General features: G+C 39.4%; 1 pseudogene; it reads right to left on the bottom strand.

Moving 5' to 3' along the window:
* Positions 1-2,778: 2,778 nt before the first annotated feature.
* On the bottom strand, positions 2,779-2,893 carry LOC123324365 (annotated as a pseudogene).
* Between the last annotated feature and the right edge of the window lie 13,616 nt (positions 2,894-16,509).

Genomic DNA, 16,509 nt, shown 5'->3' on the forward strand with positions numbered 1-16,509 from the left:
TGGGAGGAAATATTTGCAAATCATATGTCTGGCAAGCTGTTAACATTCAAAATATATAAAGAGCTCACACAACCTCAGAGCAAAAAACAAACAATCTGATTTTAAATTGGGCAGTAGATCTGAACAGACATTTTACCAAAGAAGTCATACAGGTGGCCAACAGGTAAATAAAAAGATGCTCAACATCACTAATCACCAGGGAAATGTAAATTGAAACCACAATGAGATGTCACCTCATACCTGTTAGAATGGTAATTATCGGGCACCTGGGTGGCTCAGTTGGTTAAGCGACTGCCTTCGGCTCAGGTCATGATCCTGGAGTCCCGGGATCGAGTCCCGCATCGGGCTCCCTGCTCGGCAGGGAGTCTGCTTCTCCCTCTGACCCTTCTCCCTCTCATGCTCTCTGTCTCTCATTCTCTCTGTCTCAAATAAATAAATAAAATCTTTAAAAAAAAAAGAATGGTAATTATCAAAAAGACAAAAAAATTGCAAGTGTTAGTGAGGATGTGGGGAAAGGGGAACCTGTGTAATTTGGTGCAGCCACTATGGAAAAGTATGGAGGTTCCTCAAAAAATTAAAATATAACTACTATATGATCCAGTAATTCCTCTTCTAAATATTTATCCAAAGAAAACAAAAACATCAACTCAGAAAGATATCTTCACTCCCATGTTCACTGCAGCATTATTTATAGTAGCCAAGATATGGAAACACCCTAATTGTCCATCAATGGATGAATGGATAAAGAAATTGTGATACATCTACAAGGTAATACTATTCAGGCATAAAAAGGAATGAAATCTTACCATTTGCAACAATGAAATGGACCTCAAGATGAAATAAGTGCAAAGTAAAGTAAGACAGAGAAAAACAAGTACCGTATGATCTCGCTTATATGTGGAATTAAAAGCAAAACAAAATGAAAAACCAAGCTCATAGATACACAACAGAGTGGTGGTTTCCAGAGATGGGGGTGAGAGAGGTGGGAGAAATGGGTGAAGGGGGTCAAAAGGTAGAAGCTTCCAGTTATAAAATAATTAAGTCATGGAGATATAATGTACAGCATGATGACTATAGTTAATAATACTGTCTTGCATATTTGAAAGGTGCTAAGAAAATAGATCTTAAAAGTCCTCATCACTAGGAAAAATACGTATTTGTAACCATGTAAGGGGATGGATGTTAACTAGACTTATTGTGATTATTTTGCAATGTATAAAATATCAAATCATTATGTTGTATACCTGGAACTAATATAATATTACCTGTCAATTATGTCTCGATTTAAAAAATAATTTTAAAAAGAGAGATTACAACACAGACTGAGGGATGACCATGTGAGGACACAGAGAGAAGGCAGTCATCTGCAAGCGAAGGAGAGAGACCTCAGAAGAAACTAAGCCTGCTGACACCTTGATCCTTGGACTTCTAGCCTGCAGAACTGTGAGAAAATAAACTTTGGTTGTTTAGGCCATCCATTCTGAGGTATTTGTTACGGCAGCTCTAGCAGGCTAATACAGTGGTCCTTCCCAGTCATTGCAAATGAATCACCATCTGTGACCAGGGCCGGTGGTCCTTTCTTTTCGTGCCACGATATTCACCACAATGTACCCAGGGAAATTGACCCTCCCCAATCACACCAGGTCCATCACCACAAGCTGAACACATACTGACCAGGGATATTTGGACATATCCTTCCTGATAGCACATTTATTCCCTACAGATGCAGAGGAGGGTGGAATTTTACACAGTGAAGAAGGCCCGAATTCAAAACTCCTGCCATTGATATATGCTCCTTCTGAAGAAAGCCTTGCCAGCTATTTTTGTGTCAAGATCCTACAGTTTAATCCATGTGGCAAGAACCAAACAGACACTACTACCTGTCTCCAACTGAAACAACCAGAAAATTGTGGCCAGGCTAAAGGCAGCCAGACACAAGCAGGGGGCAGCAGCCTCTGAAGGGGCTTGGCTCAAACCTCCACCCAACAGGGGTACTCACGCTGCATGGACACCGGCTAGTCCACAAAGACGGAGGAGTGCTGGGTGTACTCAGATGGATAAGTCACAGTGCTTTATCCATGGTGCCTACAGCGCATCCCAGTTTGGGAAGCCCTGGGGACTACAGAGTCCTCACATCCCCTGGCTCTCTTAAAACAAACCCTGTTAACAAAGGTAATTGGGGCAAGTCTTTCCTGATGAGAATAATGACTCAGACTGGTGCAGGGTGATGTTATTCTTTTCCTCAAAGGGTGATACTAGTCTTTTCTCCAAAGCACCTGTGACTGATGATCTAGGTTGCTAATCAAACCACCCACCACACCATAGTTGTTAGAGTATAAACTTCCGAAATCATCAAAAAGAAGTGTCATGCAAGCCACATATGTCATTTTAAATGTTCTAGTAGTTATATTTAAAAAGTAAGAAAAACAGGTGAAATTAATTTTAATAATATATTTCACTTAACCCAGTATGTCCAAAATATTATCATGTCAACATGTAATCAATATAAAATTATTTTTTTAAAAAGATTTTATTTACTTATTTGACAGAGAGAGAGAGAGCACAAGCAGGGGAGTGGGAGAGGGAGAAGCAGGCTCTCTGCTGAGCAGGGAGCCCAATGCGGGGCTCGATCCCAGGACCCTGAGATCATGACCTGAGCTGAGGTGGACGCTTAACCAACTGAGCCACCCAGGCGCCCCCAATATGAAATTATTAATGAGATATTTTACAACCTTTTTTTTTTCACATTGTCTTAAATCTGGTGTATTTTACACCACGCATTCTAATTTGGATACTACATTTTCATTGGAAACACTGTATTTAGTTTTCAATTAGCAATAATCCCACCTCGGATAAACCTCATTGGCTACGATAACTGCCACTGCGCAAAGCTGGAAACACTGTATTTAGATAGCACAAAATTCACTGTTGAGAAAAGAAAAATCACATCCGTATGTTGTTTCAAACATAAAAGTTTTCAGTACCTGAATGCAGGGTCAGTTTCTTAATTCAGATTTAATCAAAATGAAATAAAACTGTGATGAGGTCACAGCAACCACGTGTCAAGTGTTCCATAGCCGCATGTAGTTGGTGGCTACTGCATTGGACAGTGCAGGTCCGGGGCTAGCCCTGTGCCTTCCAATTGCTTCTAAACCTCAGATTGTTTAATGTGGTACTAGGCACACTGGAGGTGCTCAGTAACTCATAGCATCAGGGCAGTTGGAAATTTCAAAAATCGGTGAGGCTCAGTAGCCCAATCCCCTTGTTTTAGAAGGGAGACAACCCAGAATGAGAGAAGTTAAGGGGCTAGCAGAAGAGCACACCACTGAACTAGTTGGTGTGTATCTGGACAAGAATTTACGTCTCCTGATCCTTAGTCCCGAGGTCTTTCTATGTCATTACCTCAGCCATACTTCAGGGGGGGAACCCAGATTTTTAAATTTATTTGAATAATCACTTGAGTGACGTGGGCAAAGAAAAACATACTTATATCCTAGTTGTACTTGCTAACCTGATAAAGACAGTATGTTCTAGAATACCTAAGGGTTCCTTCCACTTGGTCTGGGGTCTAGGTGGTTTAATCTGTCAGTCCCTCTTACCTTGGCCTGTCACCACTTGGCACTGCCTCACTGCACATCCATCAGCCCCCCCACCCCCACCCCAGAGCGTCCGGCCACATTTTCTGGTCTGCAGCTGTCCTCTACCAGCTGACTACCACAATTTGCTTAATGCTGTGCTTCAGAGAATCCTTCATATTTGCAAATCAAAGCATTCAGTAGAAACTGCAGCAAAGTTGGAGAAGAGCTGCTACCCTCCAGCCATGAACGGAACCCTGAGGTCCTGGCTCCTGGTAGCTGCGAGAGAGAGGATGTATGCGTGGTTAGGTGTGTGGCATCAGGCAGACCTGCTTTCGTGTCTCAGTTCTGCCCAGTTCCAGTTGTGTGACTTTGGGCAACCCTCAGTTTCCTCATCTGTAAAACGAGGATAATAATAACAGCTACTTCTGTGAGATTTAAATATGATAGTGTACACAGAGCCCATTGCTGGACAAGGGTACGCCCTCAGTTCATGAGAGGTTTTTCATTTCCAGGGGTCTGCAGGCTCTCCGAAGAGGAGGGCTACATATATCTGGCTCACTACTGCACCTTGTGACTAGCAAAATGCTTGAGACATAGTAGGTCCTAATTGAATGTCTGTCTAATGACTTTATAAGATACTTATGGTTTCCCTCACCTCTTAGGATTGATGCTAAGAGAAATGATTGCGGGGAAAATATGGTAAAATCACTGATAAGGAAAGAGGAGAGGGAGGTGGCTGCTTCCACCTTCTGCATCCACCTGGTGAAGACACCCAGGTTCAAAATGAAGCTGTAGCGTCAACAAATGTTGACATTTGGGGCTGTGTGCAATAAAGAAATTAAGAGTCACTAGTGCTAAAAGGAAGTAGATATTGACTAGAACAAAGAAATAAATGTAGGGTGTAAGATTGTCACTTATTTGATTTGAGTAGATAAATGTCTTCTGGTTCTGCCCCTAAAATCTCCTTTCTTTTTATTCTCCTAGGAAACCTTCTCTACCAATGGCATATTCCATGAACCGTAATCTGATGTCCCATTCCCCAAAGCACACAACAGGTGAGAAGTAGTAACGCTTCCAGGAAGCCTTCACCGAGTCAGGGAGCAATAGGTAGAGGTAAGGCAGAGCCAGCTTCTAACCTCTGCCAACTCCCTTGCTGGGGAGTTTAATCTGTCAGTCCCTCTTACCTTGCTGGGGATGGTCCTTGCCTCAACTGGCCTGAGGTGACAGCCTGAGCACTGAGAGGCCAATCTACTCCACTAGCTGAGTGCTTTCGTGGCACAAAAGTGTTGGTAATTTGGGAAATGGTAACATTAATGATGATCACAACATCCCGAACACTGAGGATATTCAAAGCTTCCTTGAGTTTTTGCTATAGTTAGCCTTACCTCTAGATATATAGAATAGCATTTCATAGCTTCACTTTCACAAAAAGAGATGTAAGTATAGAGCTGTTTAGAAACACTTTAAAGGGCACATATTACTAGCTGTGAGACCTTGAGCAGGTTATAATACCTCCATGCCTCTGTTTCTTTTCATCTGTAAAATGGAAATGATAATATACCCCACAGGGTAAGACTAACATTAGGTTATAAATAATGAGCCTGGCATTGTTCTAAATGTGCTATTTGTGTTTACTCATTTAATCCTCACACTCCTATAAGCAAAGTACCAAGTTTTCCTCTCTCAAAGAAAGAAAACTAAGGGACAGGGAAATTATATAATCTAAGTCACTAGTGGAGCCAGGATTCAAGCTCACCCTCTACTATCTGGCCTTTTACTGTGGGTATTTAATAACTGTGGTTATCAACAATAGATATAGATAGAGTAGAGGGTTCTTGGGTGTTTAATTCACCTTAGCTCCTGGAGTCCCTGATCTTTTCATCTTTTTGTTTCTTCTCACAACTACCATTCCAAAATTTTTTCATTTTTAAAATAACCTTACAAATATATAACAAATGCAAGAGGAGGTGGCTAGAATGATCCATGTGCCAATGGATTAAAGTTAGAGACATTGGTATGAACAATGTTGAACTTCATATAGATGCAAATGTTTACCTATAGAAATATTTATAGATATTATAGATATGTGTCAGAGCATGTAGAAGCAATGACAGTAACAATAAACATGCCTACCACTCAGGCCTTGCTCTCCAATACCATTCTCTAATAAAAGGAACCAAGACTCCTTAGAGAAATTCATGTTTCTAGGAATGGAGAAGGAAACATACAGATGGGCCTGGAACATTGTGTAATGCCAGAAAGAAGGAAATTCCAACAAATAAACAAAACCACCATACACTGATGGGGGTGTGTCAAAGAGACCCAGGAGCCAACTGAAAGAGCTCCCAATGACCAAAGCTGGGACAATTTGAGCAACTGTGTTAAATAAATAAAGTAGTGTTGGATTATACATCAAAGAGTAACATAGATGTGCATGAGTACATACTAATATAAAAAAAGATTGAATAAATAAATAAATAAATCTTTCCTACAGAAGAATTATGAATAATTTATATAACTACTCTTCAAGTTGGTGGAGTGAACTCCCCCCTCCTTAAGTGTGGGCTATGCATAGTGACACTCTTCCAAAAAGGACAGTGTGGAAAGGTGGGGAAAAAAGTATAGTGAAAAACTTCCAACAGCCAGATGACAATCACCTACTTCAAGCCAGGTGATCAAAGTTAACAAATAATCACAGGTCACATTAACAACACCTACCCTTAATATGCTATAAAGAGAATGATAGGGGCGCCTGCTAGTCGGTTAAGCAGCTGCCTTTGGCTTGGGTCATGATCCTGGGGTCCTGGGATCGAGCCCTGTGTCGGGCTCCCTGCTCTGCGGAGAGCCTGCTTCTCCTTCTGCCTGCCGCTTCCCCTGCTTGTGCTCTCTCTCTCTCTCTCTGTCAAATAAGTAAATAAAATCTTAAAAAAAAAAAAGAGAATGATAATTTGCCTCTGTCGTCTTCCTCCTCAAAACCCATAAGCCCCATTTACCCATGAGAAAAACATCAGACAAATCCCAATTGAGGGACAACCTACAAAATATCTGGCCTGGTCTCCTTAAAACTGTCAAAGTCATCAAAAACAAGGGAAGTCTGAGAAACAGTCACAATCAAGTGGTATCTAAGGCAACGTGATGACTAATTGTGGTATCCTGGATGGGAGCTTGGAACAGAAAAATGACATTGAACAATAACTGAATAAAGTATGAACTTTAGTTAACAATATGAATTAATATCAGCTAATTGATATCAGTTCATTAATTATGACAAATGTACCCTACTAATGTAAGATACTGCTAGGGGAAACTGGCTGTGGGGTAGTCTCTGAACTATCTTTGCAATAATTCTGTAAATCTAAACTGTTCTAAAATAAAATAGTTGTTTAAAAGAATGAATGACTCTGTCATTGTTTAAAATATCCATATTTAGAATTATAGAATCAGTAATTAAAGCCAGAAATAATCTTTGAGATCAAAGGAGATAACCAAAATACAGCTCAGGCAGGAGCAGTTACCCTAGGTTCTATTAACCACCTGTATATACTTGAGCCTCGATCTAGAGCAAGTGAGGCTGGCGCCAGGAGCAACTCAGTGACAGAAGGAGAAGTGGCAGGGAAATCAGGTCCCAGAATCGGTACTTCTCGTGGCCTCTCCTTTGTCCACTGTTAGTGGCGTCCACGGCTCAAACTACAGCCTAGAATCCCATCTGGAGACAGGAGTGGTGTCTTCACCTGAAAAATCCGCGGATGTGATTTTGGATATTGTTCCTGGTTATCTTGTCCTGACCCTGGTTCTCCAGCCCAGATCTCTCTTCTATGAGCTACACAATATCCTTTAAATACGTTCCTTTGGTAGCTTCTGTCATTCAGAAATGCTTAATTGCTTGCAGTTAATAACTCTGATCGATCATACCAAGAACTGGTTTCTGAGTTAACTTCTGCAGTTATAGATCTTGATTTATTTTAACATCAGCCTTCCTGGAATTCCACAAACGAACCAAGGTTAACTAAAGGAAAGAAAAAGTGAAATAAACTTACCTTTTGCTTTATCTGCCATAGAAAACAAGTAACTACATAAATAAATTAAATGCTTAGCATCTTGAAAGATGAAAAAAAAAATGTTGGCCTCCTACTCTAGCTGTAAACTTTTACCTAGATTTTGGAATTATGATCCAACTTTTAACCAGCACAGTGTAAGATTTTCATTGTGTTACTTCCCAGTGATGCAATTTCTATAAATGGGCAAGAGGCTCTGAAGAAAATGAGTGATGACACCATGCCATGTGCTTAGTTCATTATAAATCATTGCAAGTCCCTCCAGCAGTTCTGAGCCAATCAAAACAGAAATGTTCTAACACATTTGAGAGTATCTTGTTTTACAGAGTGCTTCAAAAAGCCATGAACAGCACACAGGCTTTCAAACGTACCAAATTATCCAGAAAGGATTTTGGAACTGTTTCCTATGAGGTTACTTTTCATTATTATTTTATGGGATATATAAAATATAATGCTTTTTCTACTTGAGCTCCTAGGGCCTGGAATGGTTCTGCCTTCTACAATTTTGCAAGCAAATTTTAAAATCTTTTATTCTGGTCATTTTCTTGCTAGACTTTAAAGGTGAAAAGTTTTTAGGCCAGTTAGGCCCTTCAGATCTTTCCATTTCATGCTAACTCAGATTATTAGGGACTTAAATTAATTTTGACTCGACAAAGTATCTTCTTCTGCAATTGAAATACTACCTCTGATTAAGGATCCTTTGAAGTAGTGCCTTGAAATAATTCAGGAAAAACACACAAGGAAAGCAACCTGTCCTTTTTCCCCCTTTCATGCTCTTTGTCCAGGTTTGAGTTTATTTAGGGGTTCTTGGATCTGGATTCTGATATCTCCACAGTTAAGTTCTCAGAGGAAAGTTTTGTTTATAGGAGAAGTCAACAGAAAAGCATAAATCAGCACACCTCACCTTGAAACAGGTTGAGAAATAAAAAAGCAGGCGTATGTGATAACCAATGATAACCTGTTTTTTGCAAGTCTAAAATTGGGGGGTGCATCTTTTAAAATGAGGGTTTTTCTTAAAAAAACACTTTGCAGATGATTATCTTGAGAGAAGCTGCACAGGCATAAAATCATTTGTCTTAGTGTCTTCCTGTCTCTCACCCAGCGTATTTGTCTTTCTCTCTACTTGCTAAGAACAGGAAATTGCAGAAATAAAGATTTAATCTGTTCCCATTTCTTCAGTGAATCTTGCTCAGTTTAACCTAGGTCAATAACACATTTAGATTTGCCCAAATAAGTTATACAATTTATCAGAATAGGCCAGTTTTGTATAGTTTTTAATTATCTTTTAATCTTACAGGCTTTAAGTTCTTCTCACTATGAAGTCTATCTCTGAGAAGGTTGCTCTTTCAAAGTAAAATTAGGCAATACCTTTGGGACACTGTCCATTACTCACTGACCTAGAAAAACCCCCTTCTAGTAGCTCAGTCCCACGCAGGTCTAAAAGGCTTCTAAGGCAGCCATGTATACTGAATGTGGCACAGAATTTGTTAATATTAATAGCACTCAAAGTCTGTATAGCATTTTAGTTAACGTGGACCTTTCACATGGTATATTTTATCTGAGCCTCAACCATCCTGAGGTTACTGTGAGCAAGGCTTGTGTTATCCCATTTTACAAATGAGAAAAAAGACTCTGAGAGTGACTTTTCCAACTGAGGTCTGGGCTCTAGTCTAGAAGTGAAGATTGTATTATCCTCTGGGGCAACCCCTAAGAGAGAGGAAATCCAACTAACAAAATGATCTGACCTGCTTTCTCTCCTCTCCCACCCCCACTCTTTCTCTGAGACATTATAGGAGGCCCTACCATGGAGCAACTTTGGACAATAGGGAAGGAAACGAGGCTGTAATTTGTCAGGGCCCAAAGTCCAGATGGCAAGCCGGGCTGAGCCCCGTGGCCATTTTGTCTGCAATCACATACAGCACTGGTATCACCCCAAAACTTAGTGTTCCTGTGTTCCCAACTGGCTGAGCCATGCTCACTCCCCACTGCTGCCCTGGATCGCCTGGGCAGTTTGGGGTAGGGGGAATTAGGAAAATCAAGAATGATTTACCACCCAAAGTAATAAGAACCAAGAATTCCAAATCAATAGCTGAGGTTCACAGAAGATATTTAAGAGAAAGGAGTGTACCTGTTTTTAAAAGTTGACATTTCTGTTGTGAGATTACATAAGCACAAAGGATTAAAGTTTTTGTAGTGACATGACGGGAATGTTTTAACTAAAGCATGATCATAATTTTTCATGCAAGATGCTATGTATATGCATTTTATTTAATTATTGAACATAACCTTGAAATAGTCTTTATTATTATTTCTCAGATGAGGAAACTCAGATTCAGAGACGTTAAGTGACCTGCTTGAGGTCATACAGTTAGAAGTGGAGACAGAGTTTGAACTCAGACAACAAATCCCCTGGCCTTTTCAGTATACTGCACTACACCCTAAGCAGTAGGTTACCTGTTCTCATTTCTTATTTCCCAAATGTCCTATCTCCATAACTCATTATACAAATGAGTTTGTATTACTGTAGTGGAAAGCTACTTATCTGGTAGTCTCACTTTTAAGAAACAGGAAGTATGCAAAAAAACTCTTCTGAGAAGCAGACTAGATGTTACAGCAGGCGTTCACATGTGAGAATATTCTCATTGGCGTTGAGTATGTCTTTTATGTTTACTATGTAATTATTTTGGATGTTACAAGACTTCAATGATAGGATAGTGCAGGAGTTTTCCCTCTGATCTTCCAATGACTGCCTGTTTTTCTACTTTCAGTTCTCACTTTAGATGTTACATCCTCTGAGAGGCTTTCCCTGTCCACTGCGGCCCTGATCTTTATAGCACTTTTTATCATAATTAATAATGATGGATTTATTTGTTTACTGCCTGTCTTCCTCACGAGATTGTAAATTCCCAAGGACAGGAACTGTGTCTCCTTTTTCACCAGTATTTCCCCAGCACCTATGGTGGTGCCCAGCACAAAGTAGCAACTCAGTAAGTATTGATTGGATGGATGGATAGATGGATGGATGGATGGATGGACAGATGAGTGAATCATTCCCTGAAGAGTTTCCAAAGGGATCTGAGGAAATAGGTGATATGGTAATCTGTTCTAGGAGAGGCTGGGTTACTTTTTGGGTTAGGGTAGGTCAGTCATCTTTCCCTAAAATAGGCCTGAGATTTGGTGCCTTCCTAAAGACAATACATAAGAACGGTGAGGCCAGTCAACCAGAACAGAAGGGGAAAGGAGAGTAAATATACTGAGAACTTACCAAATGCAAAGCAGTGTGTTAGATTCACATTATCTCATTTAACATAAAAAGCACTGCATCAGAAAGGCATTATCCCTATCCTACAAATGAAAAAAGTGAGAGTCATACTGGTGAAATTGCTAAAGGTCATTCAACAAATAAGTGGCAGAGCCAGGATATGGAGATAGATTTGTTATATTTCAAGACCATGTTTTATTTTAATCAAATTAGATTTTAATTTTTTTGTTTTTATATTAGCCTATAACTTACATATAAGAATTGCTCATATTTTAAGTATATAGCTTGATAAAATCTAAATATATATGCATCCTTGTAACCACCATCCAGATAAAAAAATAGGACATTTTTAGCCCACCAGAGGTTCCTCTGTACTTCCTTTCAGTCAATATTCCCAAGTCTACCATTATTTTGACTTCTATCATGACAGGCTCCTGCTGCCCATTTTCAAGCCATATATATATATATATGGAATCCTATGATATGCCTTCTTTGGTATTGGGCTTTTGCCTGCAAGATTCATCCGTGTTGTTGCTTACAGTAGTAATTGATTCTTTTTCATCTTTGAGTTATAGTCCAATGAATTAATATAATCACATTTTATTTATTCTAATGTTGATTGACATTTGCGTTATTTCCAATGTTATTAGAAAAGTGCTATGTATATTCTTGGATATGTGTTTTGGTGGACATAGGCACTCATTTCTATTGGGCATACACTCAGAAGTGAAATTGCTGGTCATAGCTATTCATATTTTTAGTTTTGATCAGTTTTGCCACTCTTTCAAAGTGGTTGCATCAATTTACACTCTTTATTAAATTTAAATTCTATTAATTAACATGTAATATATTCAAAAGTTTCAGAGGTAGTGTTCAGTGATCATCAGTCGTATATAACACCCAGTGCTCATTACATCACGTGCCCTCCTTAATGCCCAACACCCAGTTACCCCATCTCCCTACCCGCCTCCCCTCCAGCAACCCTTAGTTTGTTTCCTATGATTAAGAGTCTCTTCTGGGGATGCCTGGTGGCTCAGTCAGTTAAGCGGCTGCCTTCGGCTCAGGTCATGGTCCCGGGGTCCTGGGATCGAGTCCCACATCGGGCTCCTTGCTCGGCGGGGAGCCTGCTTCTCCCTCTGCCTCTGCCTCTTCCCCTGCTTGTGCTCTCTCTCTCTGACAAATAAAATCTTTAAAAAAAAAAAAAGAGTCTCTTCTGGTTTGTCTCCCTCTCTGATTTCATCAATTTACACTCTTAGCCGCAATGCAGAGAATTCCCATTGCTCCATATCCTTGCCAACTGTTATCATTGGTCCTTTTAATTTTAGCCACTCTGGTGGAGGAAGGCCATGTTTTTATAAACTATACCTTGGTGCCTTAACATGTGGGGCATGAGCCCTCAGAAAAGGAAAGACCAAGAGTTTGTTTCTGCTTCTCGGATGAAGCTGACATGATACTATTCCCAGGTCTCTAGTATCACACAAAAATGTGGCTCTCATATCTGGACACACAGTGGGTGAAGAAGCAGGGCCTCCTCAAAGGTTAGAACAGACTCTACAACTGGCTCATGAATGTGATTGAGACAAATGGACCCACTGAGAGAGAAATGGGTCACAACAAAGAGAAGAACTTCTAACCCTTTGGTCAGAGCAGCAGAGCAGTGAATAAGCCTCATCAAAACCAGTCCACCTTTTCAACCAGAGCAGGACTCTTTTAGGTAAGGAAGTGCCCACCCCAGGTAGGAGGTCAGATATCAGAAAATGGCCCCCATAATTGTCGTTTTTTGAGCCCTTTCTATTGCCAGTGATAGTGCTTCATACTTTATAGAATGCAGTAGTTAGGCCTGTGGGGTTGTAAATAACAGAATGCAACCTGATTATTCATATAAATGAATTCATTTAAAAGAGAGTTCTTTATTCTGAGATTGTCCTTCTCTTTATGTGGGTGCTAAATTGTATTCCATTTCATATAATAATGGTAAGTATGGACGATAATTTGCTAGTTGTTATCAGTAAATGTTCCTTTTAATCCCATGCATTCCAATTGGATGGGGGCCAGTGGCATGGGCAGTGAAAAAATTCACCCAAGGCAGAACAAAGAGATAGAAGTTTATCAAATACACTGCAAGGGAGTAGCAGGCCGGACAGCAAAAGAGAGATTGTCTGCCACGTGGTGGTGATGAGGGGCTATAGTCATAGGGCAGAGTGAGGAAGTATGGGAACGTATGGAATTCTCCCTTTTTGGCAATCTTAGGAACTGTGCCTTGTTGAAAGTAGCCTGTTGGTCAGTTAGGGGCTACGGCTATTTCAGTGTGGGTCGCTTAATGTGCCTGTTTGGTAGTCACTGTGGCCCTTCTGCCTTGCTCAAACCTGTTGCCTGAAAGTGACCTCTACATAAAGTTCACAATACTAAGCCATTCCCCTGCTCCAACCAACCAAATATTGTCGGAAGGGTTGTGTATGGAACTGAATTTTATTGCCACATGACACTCCAGTGGGAAAGCTACTGCTTCACACAATTCTCTAAAACTTGGGTGCTTTCATCCTTTTATCCAAGAATAGCCCTCAGGTTCTCATCAAATCCTATTTATTAATGAATGTTAGGTAAGCTTGTATGATAGTGATACATTATTATTAACTAAAGTCCATACTTCATTCAGATTTCTTTAGTATTTACCTAATGTCCTTTTTCCATTGCACAATTCTATCCAAGTTACCACATTACATTTAGTCACTATGTCTCACCAAGCTCCTCTTGACCTTGGGTGTTTCTCTGTTTCTCAGACTTTGCTTGGTTTTGATGACCTTGACCTTGATCGTTTTGAGAAGTAGAGGTCAGGTATTTTGTGAGAGGCTCCTATATTGGAATTTGTCTTATGTTTTTCTCATGGTTAAATTGAGGTGCTGGGTTTGGGGAAGACCACAGAGGTAAGGTGCCATTTTTATCACATCATGTCAAGGGGACATACTACTTGAGACACATGACTTATGACTATTGATACTGACCTTGATCACCTGGCTGAGGTAATGTTTGTCAGGTTTCCTCACTATAAAGTTACTCTACTCCCCCACCTGCATTCTGTGATGTACTCTTTGGAGGGAGGTTATGATGAACATTCCTACATTTAAGGGTAGAGTCTTTACATAAATTATTTGGAATTCTTGTGCATGAAAGATTTGTCTCTTCTTTATTTATTAATTATTCATTTATTTATCAGTATGGACTTATTTTACATTTTGTGTTGTAATTCAATAGTACTTTATTTTGTTGCTCAAATTGTTCTAGCTTTGGCCACTGGAGCCATTTCAGTTGGCTCCTGTATCCTTTTAACATACTCCCATCTTTGGGACTTTTTTTTTAAAAAAAGTACTTTCCTACTTTCAAGCACTACATGATGCTTATCTTGACTATTTCCTAGAATCAGTCATTTCTCCAAGGAATAGGGATAATTTTTAAAATATGTTTTATATCTTAACTAAGGGCCTTAGCTTAGGACAGGTCAAAGTCAGCTAGGAAATGTTAGTAGCGTGTGTGTACCAACCATCACCACACCCAAACTTTATGGCTGGTTGGAAAAACTCTGTACATGTATACCAGCCACAAAACTATTGGCATTCCTGCTTGGTTCCAAGATTCAGACAGCCTGTTATCTTCATTCCTCCTTAAACATTGTTATGAGTGATAGAACAGACAGGTTAATTGCAGACGAGAGAAAGCAAACCTAAACATTTTAGCTCCAAATCATCAGTAGTATTGTATGAGGAAGAGACTCCGATGATACAGACATTGCTTTTCAAACCAATGCATGCACACCCCAGGGTACACAATGTCGGTTCAGGGAATAGGCAAAATTAAAGTGGTATCTTACTGGATCATCAAATTCCTTCAATATTTAGGGGAGCAAGGAACCAGTTGTTATTAAAGCTAATAAGGGAAAGTTCCTACTTTCAAATTAAAACCAAGTTTGATGATATATGAAAGTATTACTTAGAAATGAATGAAGCAGACAAGTAATTTTGTTTGGTAGGGCTGGCTTCCAGCTACATTTCCATATTTGGAGGATCCTCTATCATGGTCATTGGGCACTACATTTAAATTTTTTTGAAATGGTTTCTTAACTGAAACTGGAGTAATAGTAAATTATCAGTAATTGGTGAGTAGTTCTTTAGTCAACAGTTAAAAACGGTTTGTTTTGTTGTTTTGGTCTGGGAAGCCAATCATTCCAGAATAGAATTGCCCCCAAGGGAAATGTATAGCTCCTCTCCATTCTCCCTCATTCCAACCTCAAAAAAGAAATGCTGATCTAGATTGGTCAGGTTCAGGAACTTGTTCTCTTTTGGGGTAAGGGGAGCTGCCCAGCCTCAGTCAGGTTTGACAATCTCATTTTCGGGCTTTCCCATTGTTCTGGACTCATCAGTAGTACTATTTCCATTAAGGGACTCCTTTGCCCTGAGAAGTCATAGAGTGGGCAATCTGAACCAGCTCCAGAGTCATATATTATATATCCAGATTCATATATCAACATATTCTCTTACTTCTCTTTATTGGCTGGGTTTCTCTTCTTGGAACTTGCCTTTCCCTCTAAGTAAGATACAGAGAGTCAAGCTATGATTGTGGGTGTAGGAAGAAACAGGTGTAGGAAGCCTCTTGACCTCTTTCAGTCTCTTTAGAACTGACTCTACTCACTGCAAAAAGATGCCCTTCATACTGTTTTAATCCAATTAAAAGAGGACTTCATTTGACATTGGAGGAAAAGCCTCATAGTAATAAGAAACAGGTCTTTATTTGGGCTTGAATTGAGGATTTAACTTGGGGGTAGAAGCAGGGAGAGGGATGTGTTGGCAATGTCATGACAAAGTTCAAGAATTTGGATTTGGGATCCGTTTTCCAATGCCAACTGAATATCAACAAGACATGAATTATTATACTACTCCATTATTTTGTGTAGGAAGAGGTAGTATTTTATAAGATCATTATAAATTGTCAGAGAAATATGTATCGTTCTAATGGTTTATGCTTTGGAAAACTGCTTGCTTTTCCTTTCTAAATGAACAATCAGCGACTAAAAATCTTTTGAGAGAACCTATAATAATGAAGACAATAATGAAATATGTGAAGCTGATTTCTATCAATGTGATCATTTTATCTTTTTCAGATGTTCTCATTTCAATTATTAACATTTCAATTATATTTCAATATTTACTCTGGTTGACAAATGTTATACTAGTCAACCTAGTACCTATAGAAAGGTCTATTTAGAAGGGAAAAAAAGCCATTAATAGGTAAACATTTTTGATCAATAAAGTATGTAGAAAAAAACCTTCCCCCCTCCTTGATAAAGAGGTTAAATGCTTTCTAGTTAAAGGATGAAATAAAAAACACCAAGAAAGACTTCACAGGAGCATTAGTAGGATGGTGGAAATTATGCATATTTAAAACATTCACTAACTAAATGAGTTTCAGGTTTTAATATAAGAATATAATGAAGGCAGATAAATATATCATAATAGAAGTACACTGAGGTCAAACGTTATAGAAGGAATAAAATGACACAAAAACCAGGAAGTCAGTGCCATGAATGCAATCTCTTGCTCTTCCCTCTCAATAATGATGTCAA

The sequence above is a fragment of the Neomonachus schauinslandi genome, chromosome 3 (genome assembly GCF_002201575.2).
Source record: "Neomonachus schauinslandi chromosome 3, ASM220157v2, whole genome shotgun sequence".
In the NCBI taxonomy this organism is placed as follows: domain Eukaryota; kingdom Metazoa; phylum Chordata; class Mammalia; order Carnivora; family Phocidae; genus Neomonachus; species Neomonachus schauinslandi.